Genomic DNA, 17,942 nt, shown 5'->3' with positions numbered 1-17,942 from the left:
AAACTAACTGTGTCTGTTTCACCTATGGGCATCTTAAGACATGATGAGGTCAGGTGGTTTTTCAGGGATCTGGTTGCATGATTCATATGATTCCAACAACTGCTTTAGATTTGTCTGAAATAATCTCCCTTGAGACAACTGCCCTGGAACTTGATTTGTTAGTGTGGCTTTTGAGTATTCAGTGAGTGTAGAAATATTAAGCATGGAAACCCCAGGATATCTTTTCATTTTGTGTATAAGGCTCATGACCCAAGATACATTTGTGACCAGTAATTTACATTGTTGTGGGCATATGGTGCCATTCAGAAAAAAAACAAAAAAAAATTTTGGTAATTAAAGAGATATAAAGCAGTTAGATGAAAAACTGCTTCCTGAAGGAAGAGAAACATTAAAAAAAAAGTTTTAAAAGCAAAACCTTAATTCTTCAATAGCTGTAATAGATGCTAGAAAATTAAAATTAATGCTGCACACCAGTGCTGCACTTATTTCTCTATGTCCTCACAAGATTGGCTTTTACAGTTATTCGCAAAGTACCCCACAGTGTTACAGTTAAATTTTGGTTGGTGGGACCTCACTTAAGGCATGTTTAGGAAGACTATACAGATTATGTTCTGTGAGTACTGCTAGGGAATGAACATGGCCTGGCCATTGAGTACAGCTGGACTTCTCGCCTATCACATCGTGAGCTCTGGGAGCCTTTGCTTAAAAGTCAGCTCACTGGGGTCACTGTGTTTTAATATAATAATATTTTTTTAGTCAAATAAATTCATAAGATTAGCTGAGGATTAAACTCCTGGCTGTTAGTAGGGGCTCAATAACTAAAGGTATTTCTAATGATGGTTAGTAATGGTGATGGTAGTTGTATCATTATTTAAACATAACAATACTTAACATTTTCCTAATCATGTGACTGATTCTTTAGCCTGTCGTTGAGGACAGGTTAGGATGGGTAAGGAAACACTTCATAGGAAATTGGCATGGTGGACCTGACTTTGTCCATTAGCCCAAGTGAGGATATTTTTTTCAAATGATACATCTTAAAAATTTGCCCAATTTTCCACCCCAGATTAGGTGTAAATAGAAAACAGTTTCCAAGATAAGAAAGTAAAACCCTCACCATTAGAATTACCTTTCTCTTAGGATGCATTTTGTAAAATATAGTAAAAACAAGTGATTTTATCTTTTTATCAATAATATTGTTCCTCATTCATTGCCATTTTCTTTCATGTCGCCAATGCTTTTTTTTTCTTTAATTTAAATTCAATTAGCCAACCTATAGTACATACTTAATTTCTGATATGGTGTTCAGTAATTCATCAGTTGCATATAACACCCAGTGCTCATCACATTACATGCCCTCTTTAATGCCCATCACCAGGTTACCCCATCCCCCTACCCACCTTCCCTCCAGTGACCTTAATTTGTTTGTTAAGAGTCTCTCATGGTTTGTCTCCTTCTCTAATGACTTCCCATTCACTTTTTCCTCCTTTCCCCTATGATCCTCTGTGCTGTTTCTTATATTCCACATATGAGTGAAACCATGTGATAAGTGTCTTTCTCTGCTTGACTTATTTCACTCAGCATAATACCCTCCAGTTCCATCCACGTCAATGCAAATGATAAGTATCCATCCTTTCTGATGGCTGAGTAATATTCCAGTGTGTGTGTGTGTGTGTGTGTGTGTGTGTATACCACATCTTTATACATTCATCTGTTGATGGACATCTCAGCTCTTTCCACAGTTTGACTATTGTGGACATTGCTGCTTTGAACATTGGGGTGCAAGTGCCCCTTTGGGTTGCTATAGTTGTATCTTTGGGATAAACACCTAGTAGTGCAATTGAAGGTCTATTTTTAACTTCTTGAGGAACCTCTGTACTGTTTTACATAGTGAGTGTACCAGCTTTCATTCTCATCAACAGTGAAAGAGGGTTGCCCCTCACCAACATTTGTTATTTCCTGTCTTCTTAACTTCAGCTATTCTGACTGGTGTAATATGGTATCTCATTGTGGTTTTGATTTGTATTTCCCTGATGCCAAGTGCTGTGGAGCATTTTTTCATGTGTCTATTGGCCATTTGTATTTCTTCTTTGGAAAAATATCTGTTCATGTCTTCTGCCCATGTCTTGTCTGGATTATTTGGGTGTTTTGGGGATCTTGAGTTTGATAAGTTCTTTGTAGATCTTGGGTACTAGCCCTTTATCTGATATGTCGTTTGCAACTATCTTCCTGTTGCCTTTTGGGCAAAGCAACTTCTTGCTAGATAGGATTCCAAAGGCAAGGGGAACAAAAGCAAAAATGAACTATTGGGATTTCATCAAGATAAAAACTTCTGATTTTTTGATTCATCTTGAAATTATTCATTTTAAGGTAATATTAGCTGGACTATGGCCTTTTAATAATGTGCTCAGATTTATATTTTTTCATTGCATCAGATGTAATTATTTAAGAATTATGTAAGTGGTGGGGCACCTGGGTAGCTCAATCAGTTAAGCATCTGCCTTTGGCTAAGGCCATGATCTCAGGGTTCTGGGGTCAAGTTCCACGTGGAGTCCTACATCGGGCTCTGTGCTCAGTGGGAAGTCTGCTTCCCCTTCCCTCTTCCTCTGCTCTTCCCCCTGCTTGTGCTCTCTCTCAAATAAATAAATGAAATATTTAAAGAAAAGAATTACATAAGTGACATTTTTTCTTTAGGCTGAGGAGAGGTAAGAAGGAAGGTGAAAATTCTTAACATGTTCTGTGAGTTGGGCTCTGTGCTACAGGTGCTTAATCTTTTTAAAGTAAGAATTAAGAATCCCATATTCACTTGAGGAAATTGGGTTTCAGAGCAGTTAATTATTTAGCTGAGAATTATATGTCATTATAGATAATAATTTCTGGATCCGGAAGTCATTGAAATCAAATTTAATTTATAAATAATAAAATAAAATAACTAAATGAATTAAATAAATAATTTAAATATATACGTCATTACTTGCACAAATATGGAAAATAAAAGTGAGGACAGCTTTAATGCATTCTATGTGGATGCATTTTAGCAGACCTTATAAGGACTTGATAAAGTTGCAACTTAGATTTACTCTGTGCTTTCTACAGCTTTGATATAATTTTTCCAGCTACCACTTCGAATTCAGAGTAGATCTTATGAGGTTCAATGTGTTGTGGCCTTCAAAATGTTTCCTTTTATGTGGGGTCATTTTTTATAGCTTTTCAGATACATACAGCTCTTCTGTTTGGGTCCTTAATGCTTTTAGGTAACTGAAGAATGTGTCAGTATTTATGAATGAGCATTACCGCAATGATAGGAAGCCTAGACCCAATCTCTACTTACCAGTACTGTGTTTCTTTTGCCATTACAGTCTGTGTGAATGGAGCCCATTACTGTTAGCTTCTTGGGCCACATGGTTTCATTTTTCCAATATTATCTCTTTCACTCTTAACACACATGTGATACTTCCTGCTTTGTCTTCCAAGCATTTTGCTTGGCTGTACCTTCATACATTCCTGCATTCAATAGTTTAATTCTTCATTTATTTGTCATTCAGTCAACAAGCATTAATTAAACCAGCAGTATGAACAAAGCACATTTTGTTTCATGAGAGTATTTTGTCATCTGAAAACCAACTGAGGGTTGCTTTTATATCATTTCATAGTATTCCCTTCTGCCTACCCTCTTGCCTCTTGAATTTAGCTTGCAGTGAAGGGTGGTTGTCGGGGGGGTAAATCTCTCCTCCTTTATCCTCCACCCAAAACCTACACAATGGGACTTAGTAATTATATTTCTTGTTTCTCTGATGACGTGAAATTACCATTTGTGTAATGCTATACAGTTTACAAATGGCTTCCATGTTGCATTATCTCACTTTAGACAATAAATGTTATGTACTTACTACTCACATTTTATTTTGTGTATGCAGAAACGGAGGCTCAAGGGGTTACAACTGAGTGATTTGCTCAAAGTCGCCGACTTCAGCTCTGGTTCCCAAAACTTTAGATAGCATGTCATTCGCTGCCAGGTCACCAGTCTAGTTGACTGTCAGTGTTCAAATATTGGAACTTTGTTGATGCAGTCACTATATTCTGTTCAGTATGAATCAAATAAGGAAATAGAAGCTATATGGAAATTTTGGAGAAGAATCAGGTCTCGTAGGGAATCTTAGAGGCAGTGTACCTTTACCTTCCTTGATGATACTGTTAAGTTCACCCAGTCACTCTCCCTGTTTTGAGAATCTCACAGACTCCAGACAACCCCATAAATGAAGAAAGGATGTTTAGATAGTTTTCGTAGTAAATTGCTAAAGTGGATATTGGCCCAAATCACTCAGAGATCTTTATTTTTGAACCCGATATCACATTGGATTCTCATCCATGAATTGTCAAAAGACAAATTAACTTTGCATTTTCTACATCATCTATTTTTTGTATTATTGGATTTTGGTTAATTGTTCTTTACTGATATGAGAATCTGGTTAATTCTTTTATTTTAGTATTACTCATCTTCATGTTTTACCTCATTTCCCTCTGAGTTCCCATAACACTTTTTACTTCTCTCACATCACTTTTTGTATGTAGTTTTGTGCTTTATATTAAAGTAATTTATGTGAAGTTTTTCTCTCACATGCCACCCTGTAAGCTGTTTGAAGGCAAAGGCTGTCTTTATTTTGTGGATGTCCTCTTCAGCCTTGAAAATGATGATTGAAAAAAATAGTAGATATTCAATAAATATTTGTTGAATTCAAAAAAATATTTGACTGTGAGTTTTCTTTTGAAATTCATTTTGGGGACTGCAAATTTATACCTGGGCACCGATTTAATTTTAATCATATTAATGAGATGAATCAGCAAGCCTGATACTTATTAAATATCCAGAGCAGAATCATAAGAACAAATTTATGTGTTTTTTTAATGATCTCTTTAAATGCGAAAAGCATCTTCTCTAAGTAGAATAAAAACAATACTTTCCCTCACAAATAAAACAAAACAGAAGCCCCTCTATTCCCCTGACAAGGACATTTTATTGTCCTTGTCTTGACCATGGGAACAAAATACAACGACCTTTGAAAAGATTTGATGAGATAAAATACAACATGGCCTCTAAGATAAAGGCTTCCTGGGAGATAGAGTGTAAATGTAATGTGAATGTGGGGCACAGCTGTCTGGGACAAAGGGTATACATTTAATTTGGTCTGTGGTGGTGGGAAGGCCCTGAACATTTTTAAGCAGAAGACAGATGTAGCGAGAGCTGCACATCAGGAAAATAAATCCAGCCAGGTTGTGCTGGGTGGCGTTGGGTGGGAGGTAGATTTGAGAGTGGGGTGCGTAGGTGCAAGAGTCCCTGAAAGCACAGAAGCCACTTAAGAGACACTTAACATGAATTTGCACTAGAGCTGTCACCTCATGGTGTGCCTTTTACATCTCCTCCCACACTTACATCCCAGACGGAGGTACTTTAGAAAACTTTAGTGAACACTTGAGCCCAGATTCAGGGAATTCTTTCAGACTTAACTTCTCTAATCTCTTCCTCAGTTTCTGATTTCTCAGGTATGCATCATAGTATCCTTGTGACTATTTTCTGCTCCAATTGATTTCCTTAAGACTCTCCTGATACTTCCACAGGTCACTGTCTCTGGTCATTATCCCCAGATTCCATATACCTGAGGATACTGTGCCTAGGCCTATCCTTTGGAAATTTGCCAGTTGGACCCAGAATACCTTCTGATCTGATTTTGTGTAGCTGGTTCTCAGACTAGTGTGGAGGGCCTAGACTGGAGGGGTAGCAGTAAGGATTGGCAGGACACAGGACACAGATAATACAAAGGATAGTGTGCAGGAAGCCAATGTAGGCCTTCCTGATTGGGTGTAGTAGATGTGTATATGTGTGTGTGTGTGTGTGTGCACATATGCCTTTGTATGTTTGCAATCGGAGAGTAGGGGAGCTGGAGGCAGGTGTCAGTGATGACACAAGGCTTTGAGCCTGGGAGTTTGAATGTTACTCTTACTAGGAAAAGAGAAGGGATGCCTGGGTGGCTCAGTGGTTGAGCCTCTGCCTTCAGCTCAGGGCGTGAACCCAGAATCCCGGGATCTAGTACCGCATTGGGCTCCATGCAGGGAGCCTGTTTCTCCCTCTGCCTATGTCTCTGCCTCTCTCTGTGTGTCTCTCATGAGTAAATAAATAAAATCTTTAAAAAATTAGGAAAAGAGAAGTGAAGAAAGAGACTGCTTTCAGTAGTAGGGTGATGAACTTGTGTACTTGTTGATTGTGAGATAAAAATAGATTTAAAAAGCATATATCATATAGTACTTGACTTTTCCTTTTTCCGGGAGGGTTGATAGTTGGAAACAGGAATTCACTGGAAGACTTGAGTCTTCCTCCTCTTTTTGCTGTATATTCTAGCTACTTAAATATTTCCCAAGAGCTTAGGGTAGTTTTAGGTTTTCTCAACCTTACCCCTGCCAACATCTCCCACAAATTCACCTCCTCAGGAACATGTGTACTTGTCAGAGTACTCACAGCAGCCAGAAGTGTGCCTTTCAGCATCCAAAAATAAAAACAGGGGGGAAAATAGCTATCTTTTCCTTTTGAGGAGCATAATCATTGTCATCTCACGACTTGCTGAAATAGCACAGCAAAGGAACATTTTTTGGCAGGCTGGAAAATCTAGGGAATGCACAAACATATGCAGTTCTCTTTTGCTATGATGTGTTCAATTGAAGCAGTCCACTTCAGGAAAGCAACAGAATTTTTACTTGAGTATTAAAATTAAAAAAAAAATGTATTCACTATTTGAATCTAAAGCCATTCTCTCAATTGGTAGTTTCTAACAACCAAATCCTTCAATTCTTAAATTTGATGGTGGCAGTGAGTTGGCGAGTTCCAGTGTAATCCACTCCCATTCCCATCCACTGAGAAGTTTTTGAATTTCAGAAGAGATACTCTTGATTGAATCAGTTTAAGAGCATATAATGATCCTGTAATTATCATTTGTCATTACCTTGTGTACTAATGATTAAAGCAAACATTTAATAACTGTGGGGCAGTAAATATATTTTAGATCTTGAGCCATAAAAAGATTTCCATTAACAGAATGTTTTGTGCACAAATAAATTATTCATTGACTGTAGCAGAGCTTAATTCTGTCATCAGCCTTAAGTGGAAATTTTGAAAACCCCAGTCATCACAGATGCCAGCACTAACTTGGCTTGAGCCCCCATCCTTCTTACATGGAACCTGAGTTTTTTTTGGCTATTTGTAAAAGCTGCAGTTAGGTTAAATTCAATGAATATTTATGACATTTCTGCCATATGCAATTTAGTGTTCTGGTGGTTGGAGGAATAAAATGATGAGGAAATCTACATTTTAGCCTCTAAGTTGCTTATAAATCTAAAAGAGAGATAAGACTGCTACGTACCTGACTTGGATAGAAGAAAGCTCAAGTAGCATCCCCAGAGATGTGGAAGTAAAATGTGTTGCCCATTCAAAGGAAGAAACCATATGCACTTTCTTGTGGGTATGTGAGGGGGAAGGGCTTAAGGATCAAGAAGTATTTCCTGAGGAAAGCTTTAAAGACGGGTGAGGTTTTGACAGGTGGAGAGAATTATATCCACATAGGCAAAGAAATAGGTGGATGGTGTGGGTGTCCTCACAGAATGAAAAGTAACATGGTGTGTTTGCTAAGTGAGAAGGAGACATGGAAGAAAAGGAAAGAATAGTGTCAAGAGACCTATCGTGGGGAGGAACTTCAATGCATCATTAGCACATTAGTTTGGTTAGACATTTGAGAACCTTTCCCCATTTTTGAGTCAAGGAGTAATACAATGGGATTATTATTTTTTTATATAATTATTTATTTATTTATGATAGTCACACAGAGAGAGAGAGAGGGGGGCAGAGACACAGGCAGAGGGAGAAGCAGGCTCCATGCACTGGGAGCCCGACGTGGGATTCGATCCCGGGTCTCCAGGATCGCGCCCTGGGCCAAAGGCAGGCGCCAAACCACTGCGCCACCCAGGGATCCCCGGGATTATATTTTTGAAATATACCTCACCTCACCTTCTAAGTAAGAGGTAGAAAACCTGGGGGAATAGAAGTTAGAGGCTATCAGGATAATCTCCATGAGAAGTTATTAGGTTCTAAATTGGGTTGGTTGAAATAGGAATACACAGGAGGGGACACATGAGATTGAATTGTCTGTAGGTTTAAGCCTGTGATTGGCAATGGAGGGGTGCAGAATAGGATGGAGTTAAACATTGCTTTCGGGATCCCTGGGTGGCGCAGCGGTTTAGCGCCTGCATTTGGCCCAGGGCGCGATCCTGGAGACCCGGGATCGGATCCCACGTCGGGCTCCCAGTGCATGGAGCCTGCTTCTCTCTCTGCCTGTTTCTCTGTGTCTCTCTATCTCTCTGTGTGACTATCATAAATAAATAAGAAAAAATTAAAAAAAAAAACAAAAAAAAAAACCAAAAAAACAAAAACATTGCTTTCAGTTCGACAACTTCAGTAAACTTTCGAATCTCACTAATATTGATGGAAAGCCAGTCACGTGCAAAACCTTGTGCTTGGTACTAGAAGTGTGTAGTGATAAAAACAAGTGTGATCCTCTTTCCAAGTAGCCGAAAACTTAAGTGATAAAATACATCCTCAGTTAACTAAAATCCAAAGCAGATCATGATCAGTGCGATAGCACGGGTAGTACCGAGGGTTATGAGAACACGAAGAAGAGAGGTATTAATTTTGATACTGAAAAAGTGAGGAGCATACAAGGGAGAAGATGCTTCATCTGTGCCTGGAAGATTCGAGAGAGGATTGATTCCAAGGTATTTTAGCTATCAGAATTGTAGTTGGAAACCAAGAGAAGCAAGTACCAAGCTAAGAGGGGAGGAACTTTATAGAAAGAAGAGCTTTTACTTATTGTCTGTTGTGTGTCAGATTTTGAGCTGGGAGCACAACACTTAATTAAGGAAGGGATGTCTAACAGTGTCCAGTGCTGCAAAGTAGTCATCAATGTTATGGTCTAAGAAAGGGCCATTGTCTTCTGCAGTTTATAGATCACGGGTGGCCTTTGAAGAGATTTCAGTAGGGTAGGAGTGAGAACATTCTAAAGATTATAACCTATCTCAAAGATATAACTAAACTACATCAATGAGGGGATCCCTGGTTGGCTCAGCGGTTTAGTGCCTGCCTTTGGCCCAGGGCATGGTCCTGGAGTCCTAGGATCGAGTCCCACATCAGGCTTCCTGTGTGGAGCCTGCTTCTCTCTCTGCCTATGTCTGCCTCTCTCTCTCTCTCTCTCTGTGTGTGTCTCTCATGAATAAATAAATAAAATAAAATTTAAAAAAAACTACATCAATGAGATGTAGTGATTCCTCCTTAGTGGGTCAAGTTTATCTTAGCCCTGGTAGATCCTAGTGCCTGGCTGGTCTTAGAGATATCACCTGAGAATATGTTGGTCCTGAGAAATCTTTGCAAAATATTTAAATATTACAAAAATGTTATATTCTTAGACTGTTGTCAGACAAATAAAAGATTTCAACACTTATTACCAGCTTCCCTCTTCCTCCTTCCCACTCCTCCCCTTTGAGTACTCAGCTGGTTATGGTGAGCATATTTACCACACCCTTGGCTCAGGGTCGGGGAAGTCCTCGGGCTCTCCTTGGCCCGTTTCCCATGTGGGAGACTTCCATGGAGAACAATCCAGGGAAGTGTGTGCCCGCATGCGCGCGCGCTTACACACACACACACACACACACACACACACACTAGTTCTTTTCCTGTCCTCAAGGATATTCATGTGCCAATAAACAGACAAAATATAGCGTCATAGACAGGCATATTGTGTTGCATTCACTATGAGGAAACAGGGAAAAGATGCAGGGATCTAGGAGGCAGGAAGGATACCACTGACAATTTAACATTTAGGAATAATAATAGAACTTAAAAATTTTAAATTGCCTTGTGAAAAAAAAATAAATTGCCTTGTGAGGATGACTAGCATATAAGCATGGAATGTAAAGGAAAAAAGGTAAAATTTATATCATAGTTATATTTGGTTGGTTTTTGTTGTGTGGGGGGAGCGTTAAACCAATTATTACAGCAAACTGGACACAAAGAACTTTCACAGATGTGCCCAAAATATTACAAAGGAGAATTTTAAATTATATCAGACTACTTTGCAATTTAAAAGGAATAGGAGAAAACTTAAAAGGAATAGTAGAATTGAGGAAGAAGCACTTTCTCCTTAACCCCACAAATGCATAATAGTACTTGTTAAGTATGTTAAGTGTGAATGTGTTTATAATCATTCATTCATTTATCTGTTCAGTCCTTTGATCACTCAATCAATAAACATTTCCCGAGTTCCTATTGTATCCCTGGCTGGGGGCTGGGAAATATAGCTGAGTAGAGAAGAGAATTGTAACATTTTAAATAAAATACATTCTTCTTAAGTGTTCCATCTGCTAGAATACAGTAATGCAGTTACTAGATTAATGGTAATGAGACTCCTCAAAGCTTTGGAAGAAATTGCAATGTGTTCTCATCAGACTTTATGTAGTACAACAGGTGAGATTCTTTTTCCATAAGAGTTGAATGGGCAAGATATTTTATCGGGCTGCTTTTCCCCTTGTCTTAGCAGAAGTCTTGGGATAGATAGAGTCAGTATGTTTATTTGTGTATATTTGTAACTATTCTAAGTATCCTCAGGGAATTCCCCAAATGTAGGGGCACACTCTACCTCTGAAAGCACTGTCAAGATTTTTTTAGGTAGCAATCAAACTCAGGAGTGAGAAGGAACAGTGAGGCTGACTCAGGCTGGTCTCCCAACCACAGTAAATTTAAGAATGTGGGGATATGTTCCTTGCCAGCTAATACTTTTTTCTTTTTACTCTTTTATTTATTATGTCTCCTTGCCCCATTTTTGTGATTTTCTACTATGTTTTCCGACTGGTGATGAGGCTCATCAGTTTCTGTCTTGGAAGATTTATTTTAATTTTGGTTTGATGATATTGTATGAGAGGACAAGCAAGGCATTCTGTTTTTCCCCCAATTGCTTTGCAGTACACATTCACAAATATTTGGGTCAGTGTAGCATGCCACCATGTTTACTTCTATTTTAAGTAATTAAAATTCAGTTGAACTAAGAAACCTATGGAATCTTCATCACAGAACTCTTAATCTTGAGTTCTTTTGTTTTCAAAGCATATAAAACATAATATGTGCATCATATATACATAAATGGCAATAGTTTTCATTTTAAGTGGCAATGGTTTTCATTATGTCAAAATGTAAACTGAGTTTTGGGAGGCGATGAACATATTAACATATATTTTACAGACTTTCTAACATATTTTAATTAAACTATGTTAATATGGAAGTTTATTAAAATGTTTATGTGGATTTTTTTAATTCTAGGGAGAAAGAAAAGTTAATTTCACTTTGGTATTATTTTCTAAATGGTTTGCGTTTGTGTTTGTATTACTCTAAATTTCCAAATATAAAGGGACAACTCTGTTCAAAACATTTATTGTGCTAGTGTAAATTGTTGGAAAAAACTTGCTGCAAGATTTATTCTCCAAACTTCAGAACTGGATAATGAGCAAAAATGTGAAAGGCTCACTTCATTCTCTTTGGCCTTCACTGCCATTCTTCCTTTTTCAAGACCTTAATTTTAATAGTCTGGTAAAGAAATGCACTGGGGGTGTGAAGATGGTGGAGTATATGTCAGCCAAAAGCCTTGGAGGGAGGGAGAAGACAAAGGAAAGAGGGAAGAGAATACACCAAGAAAATGGTTTTGTCTATAGATGTATGCAATTTATCAGACTCAAACTACAGAATCCCCTCCTCTCTCACTCTGGTACATGTTTCACTCAGGGATATTTAACTGTGATTTTATATCGAGCTTAGATGAGCAGAGGATATTCAATATGGGCATTGAAGGGCATTAACTATTACGTCCCTAGCTCCTTGGACTGGATCTGAGCCATCACATTATGTGGCGACAAGATATGCACAAAAATCATTGTGAGATTCTAAAGAAGAGTGGAGGTAAAAACCTGATGAAACTGTTTCCATGACAATTTTGAGGGAGAATTGGTTTAGAAGCCAAAGTTGGTTTGGACCTTAAGAACACATAACTTGAGATTTGGCTTTACCGCCTTTATTTGTGGGGCCTTCAGGGCAAGAACGCAACTGGGGGCCCACAGGCATTCTTCTTAACTTGATCAGTGATGAAATCTTTATAAAGAATATGAAGTTGCAGGGGCTTCATCTGACCTGGTCAAGTTGTGAACTTGATGAGAATAATTTTCTGGCTCAATTTTTGTTGTTTTGAACAGTAATTAAATGATCATTAAATAAAGAATTTGTCATGTCCTGTTAGTGAATTTTATGTGGGTCATGCCTGATAAAAGTCTGCTTATTATCATTATTTCCAGCTTAAAACATTTAAGCAAAATGATGGTTTTATATTTTCTATTGCTTTTTTTCTTTCTTGACTTGTCCTCATTCTCAGTTACCTAAAGGATTTAAATATAAAATGTTAACTGTATTCAAAATATATAAAGTATCAATATGTTTTTCTTAACAATGTAAATTAGAGTAATTAAAAAGTAACACAAATGTTAGCTTTTGTAAATCCAAAAGCTAAACATTTTCAAAAAAGCTATTTTTTAATTAAATATCCAAAATAACTTTGAAGTCAAAAGGCAATCCATATTATAGGGAATGTATAAGACATTTTAAATCAAAAAATTTTTAAATAAAGCTAAAATCTCTTAATGTACTTTTTAGAAATGTAATTGTCTTCATAACTATTTTAATTGAAGTAATGTATATACAGGCTTAGTGCTCAGTGTTCTTTTAGTTGCTAACGTAAAGAATTAATATCACATTTCATGCACTTTACATCAGCACAAATTTAAGAATAAGAATTATTTACTTATAAAATATTATTTGGGCACCATGTGTGATTTTTCCAGTTGTACCACGGATGCATTCATCATTCTAGCACTACTGATCAGAGTGCTATGAGAAGCAAGAAAAAGGCATGCTTGGCAGTACTTTGTTATACAAGAATCTGTTGCATTTGTGCCATTTAAGAGCAATGACCAGGTACTCTGTGTTTCCTTTTACTTAGGTATTAATGCTGCTCACATTTTTTCTGCTTTTGAAATGGTGTCTAACTCCATGCTCTGCAGTGGCACACCCCACAAACCTTCAGGGCATTTAAACTCAGTCACTTTCTGATTGGGGCAAAGAGATCACCCACAAAATGTGGAGATACATTTCCCTGGCATTGAAACAGCTATCGTCAGGAGCTAACGATAACGTTTAGGGTTACAGGACATTTTGATGCTGATGACAGAGGTGCACATATAGTTTTCAATGCATTTTTTTCTTTTCTTTTTTTTTTTTTCCTTTTAACTGGGCTCCACAAGTGTGAAGCCCAATGCAGGACTTGAACCCTCTACCCTGAAATCACGATCTGATCTAAAATCAAGAGTTGGATGCTTAACCGACTGAGCCACCCAGGCGCCCCTCAGTCCATTTCTTCTGGGTGTGTGTGTAGTATGTGGGCTTTCTAAAGTGTGGGACCCAAGGCAAGAACTCCTCCTGCCTGCCTGTGGGATGTCTGAGCATTAACATTCTCAAGAGTGGGACCCTTTGCAGAGACAGCAGAGGGGTTCCTTGCTGAGGACACTAGGGGAACTGGTGCTGGAAGGAAGAAATGGCAGATGGTGTTGTGACGGTCTGGCTGTCAGGCTGCCTGTGGGTTCTTGTAAGTCTCCCTTGCTGGCATTCTAGAAATACTTGGTGAGGGCTTCTCAAGGGGCATTAATACCATGTGAGTAGGTAGCGCTGGGATGGGATCTGTGGTTAATTGGTGGTGATGCCCCTTCATCTGTGTATTCCTATAGGGTGAGAGGGAGTGTCTGGGCAACTTATTTCCAAGTCCTCTTGGATAGGGATGGGGAACAATGCTTCCATCCTGTAAGTCTGCTTCTCTCCACATATTTGGAAAGGATAAGAGGATTCTTTTCCTTCATGAATACTCTATGGAGGGAGCTGGGTACACAATTCAATCACTGATCCTAGATCATTAGAATTATAAATGGATTTGTTATTTACCTACACTGGAGATCTTAGCTCCAGATAGAATTCAGAGGATCTGAGAATTTGATTTAGAAAAAAATTCTAATTTTATTTTCACTAACCTCTAACTGAACTTCAGCACTCCCTACATTATTAATGCAGACAACGGACAAAAACCAGTAGTTGTAGCAATATCTGTGCCTTTATCTGCAGTAGAATTAACAAATATTTTTACATCACATTACTCTTATGGCTAGCATCTCAAAGTATCTTTGTGATTGTGACTACTCAAAATTATGGTGGATATTATCTTGCTCTATATCTTGTTTCTAATTTTTAATAATCACATATATTCTGTCAACAAATTTGTTTTAAAATTTTTCTGAGATTATTATATGTCATTATAATCAGTCTCCTTTATAATCTTCTGTATTTAATTTTATGTAGTTAAAATATTATGGTAGGAAGGGGTCCACAGTCTTCATCAGACTGCCAGAGGGGCTCATGGCAGCAAGAAGGCTGAGAAGCTTTAATGTATATGAATGAGATCCCATATTTCCCTATGAAAGGTCAAGACTTAGAGAGTGTAGTGAGTTACTTTAGGTCACACAGTACAATAGAAATTAAAAGAGGTATCCTTCCTGCACCATGTGGCCTCCTGGCACTTCAATCCTGATCTCAGGTGCCAGGGAATTAGCTCCTTAGTTTTATTCAGCAAACCCTTTGATTATGGTGAAGGCCAATTCAGTGTCCTTTGTTTGCACTTCCCTAGCCTGTGTTGTCCTTCCTCCCACTTCTCCTTTCCAGGCCTGCTGGTGGTGGTGATGAAAGGTGGTTATCTCTAGGAGTACTTACCCCCTAGATCCCACAACATCACAAAGCACATGCCCTAAGATACCTGAGGGGGTCAACAGAAAAAATAGAAAATTCAACCCTGATTGCTTGGCCCAGTTTTAATGATGGTATTTTAGGCAGTATTGATAGCCTCATAATAGCTGGGGAAATCTTTCAGCCAAACCCCTGGGGTCTCTTAAATTAATTTAGGAGCTCTTGTCAGATTCTCTCCTCTTTATTTTAGACTAACACATGCCTGAAATATCAGCGGAAAATTATAGAATTAATAATATTTAGATTTTACTCGTTAGTGCCATTTCTAAGCACTGTATAATCTTCCTAACAGTTTTAACGTTGTTGTTACCCATGTATTACAGATGGGAAGATTAAGGCACAGAAGGCCTAGGTAACTTGCCGGAAGTTATGTCTATGTCTACTAAGTGTTAAAAGTGGGATTTGAAAGAGGTATTCTAATTCCAGAGTCCACAATCTGGGCCACTATGCTACATGTCTGGCTATTACATCAGTGCTTGATACCACTGTTATCCAATCCCTGTTTTCCTTGGTTTGGGGTTAGGCTAGGAACCTACATATCTGGGGTGAAGGCAGCCTTTGGATTATTTTGATTCAGTTCTAGGAGAAACTCTTTTCAGTCTCTTGGAGCTGGCCCTAAAAGGTACTGTGTCGTTTAGTTCAAAGTCTGTTGGGCTTTTAATCCCTTGCTCGTATGTAATCAGGCAATATGGAGAAGGAAAAACATGTTCATATTCAAAAAGTTTAGTAGTGCTGCAGAATGCTAACTCTGGGTTGACTTTGTCTCCATGTTAAGGGCATGACAGTGCTTTAATCTTTGCATTTGAAGCCTTCTTGTCAGCGACATTGACAAAGACACCTTTGAGAATCTATATCTGAATTCTTGTGTTTTGAAAAATAGTTTGTTAGTGTTTCTCTCTGAGCACTAGTTGGTGTTTTGCCAACTAGCTAAACGTCTGCAAATCTGAATGCTGGCTGAGAAGCTAAAGCTTGCCGTAACCAGTTATCCCCAGATGGCCAGATTCCGTTGGTACCACTTTTATAGATGCTCACTGGTTGCATACTTGGGGTTATGAGGTGTACTGTTCCACTTGTTTTTGCCAGCCATGCACAGTACATTACTTGATAGGTTGAGACAGATGGTATAGCTCAAACTAAAATGATGAGGGAGAAAGAAAGTGGAAAAAAATAGAAAAGGGGCACTTGATTTTCTAATTCGCATTTCGGAAGTGAATTTTAACTTCTGTGATTGACTAATAAATGCAGTGTTGCTCTAGACTTGAATTCATTAACGTCTGTTTAAACAGATATAACTGAGTAATCAGCAGGAAGCAATCTCTTCCTTCATGGATGCTGTCCCAAACTTCATAGAGTCTACTCCAGACTTGAAAATGCTGGACCATTGGAAGGTGTCGAAAATAGACCCGAGTTTTTCAGAACAAGATACACCACCACCAATACCAATCAAAACAAAAAGATCCCAAATATATATATATATATATATATATATATATATATATATATATATAGCCTGGTGAAGTAGTGGTGATAAGCACAATTAATCAGTTTTTGTGCAGCTGCTTCCTGACATTTCTGCAAATTGTTGTGGAAAAATTAATGAAGGTTAGATCAGTAATGGTTTCAAGCTTGGCCAGTGGAAAGTATGACAGTGTTTCCATCAGCAATTAAGCTGGGCTGCTTTCTTTTTTCTATAGGGGAAGTGGTATGATGTGTGTTCTCCACAGGAAATGGAAAAGGGCAGCTGAACCGTGAGCAGAGTTATGGAGGAGCACCCTGGGAGTGCTCCACCAGGCTCCCCTGGATGTGCACTGCAGATTTGCATTTGTGGCAGAAAGGAGTTTGCTATCCAACACTGAGAAATCCTTCCTGAAAAAGAGTGAGAATTTGGGGATTTGACTGAGCTGCCAATTCAGAAGCACAGATATGCTATGAATCTTAAACTTTGGGAACCAGAAAGTGGAACTTATGACAAACAGAAAGTGAAACTCACCTACCTAATTTTATTTTTGGAGCCAAAGGTAGTTCAGTATGGGCCCGGTTCACATCCTGTGTAACCCTATGGGATTTTCCCCAGTATTAGCTAAAAATTTTCCCATAGGGTCACACAGGATGTGAATTAAAGTAAACAGTTAACAAGCATGATGAAAAGGAAATTAGCTTTCTAAATGACCCTTTCACTGTTAACATCCTGAGTGGTGATTGGAACATGGGAAAGCGTCCCTTTAGTGTCTCATTATCAAGTGGTTATATTAGCAATAGAATATATGAATGCTCTTCCCTATTACATATAAAATGTATTTCTTTATATATGAAACTAAATTTTACATATGTATTTTTCTTTTTGGGAGAACATTAAAAAGCCCAGCAAAACTTTCTGTAGATCAGTGGTTCTTAGACTTTTGGAGAGAGGTGTTCATAGACCTCTTTAGGACTGTTGAAAGTTCCTGATCCTTACCACCAGAAAGATGCATGTACACACAACATTTTGCATATGATTTTAAAAGTTTCACAAATCCCTTAAGTGACCTTGAGCCTCAGGCATTTTTCAAAGGACAGAGTTTTTATGGCTTTTTATAGACAGAAAATTATAGCTACAGCCATAAAATGTTAATTCTTTATGAGTAAAGTATTACAGGAGGCACTTCTTAAGAATTTAACTATAGCAATAATAATTCTTTCTTTTTTTCTACATGAAAAATGCTCCCTTGTCCTTGGAAGGGAGGTTGTACATTGAACAGGACATACAAAGCCAGGTTTGAAGCTGGCTGTGTGATGTTTTAGCAAGTGACTTCAGTTGTCCAGCCTTAGTTTCAGCTCCTTTAAAATGGTGGCAACGAGTGATAATATGTCACTTGTGTCTGACAAATAGTCCACGCTCAATATATATACCTTCCCTTCTCTTCTTCCTTCCTCTTTTGAGATCTAACTTATTTCTCTTTTTAAGTACAATTTTTTAAAAAGTACATTC

At 38.1% G+C, this 17,942-nt stretch overlaps 1 protein-coding gene across 6 annotated transcripts in view; it reads left to right on the top strand.

The window, feature by feature from the left end:
- HIVEP2 (HIVEP zinc finger 2) overlaps positions 1-17,942 on the top strand; it is a 194,220-nt gene that overhangs the window by 110,971 nt on the left and 65,307 nt on the right. The window lies entirely within an intron of this gene.

Source organism: Canis lupus, chromosome 1 (assembly GCF_048164855.1).
Source record: "Canis lupus baileyi chromosome 1, mCanLup2.hap1, whole genome shotgun sequence".
Taxonomy (NCBI): domain Eukaryota; kingdom Metazoa; phylum Chordata; class Mammalia; order Carnivora; family Canidae; genus Canis; species Canis lupus.
This window is presented reverse-complemented; position numbering and strand designations above follow the sequence as displayed.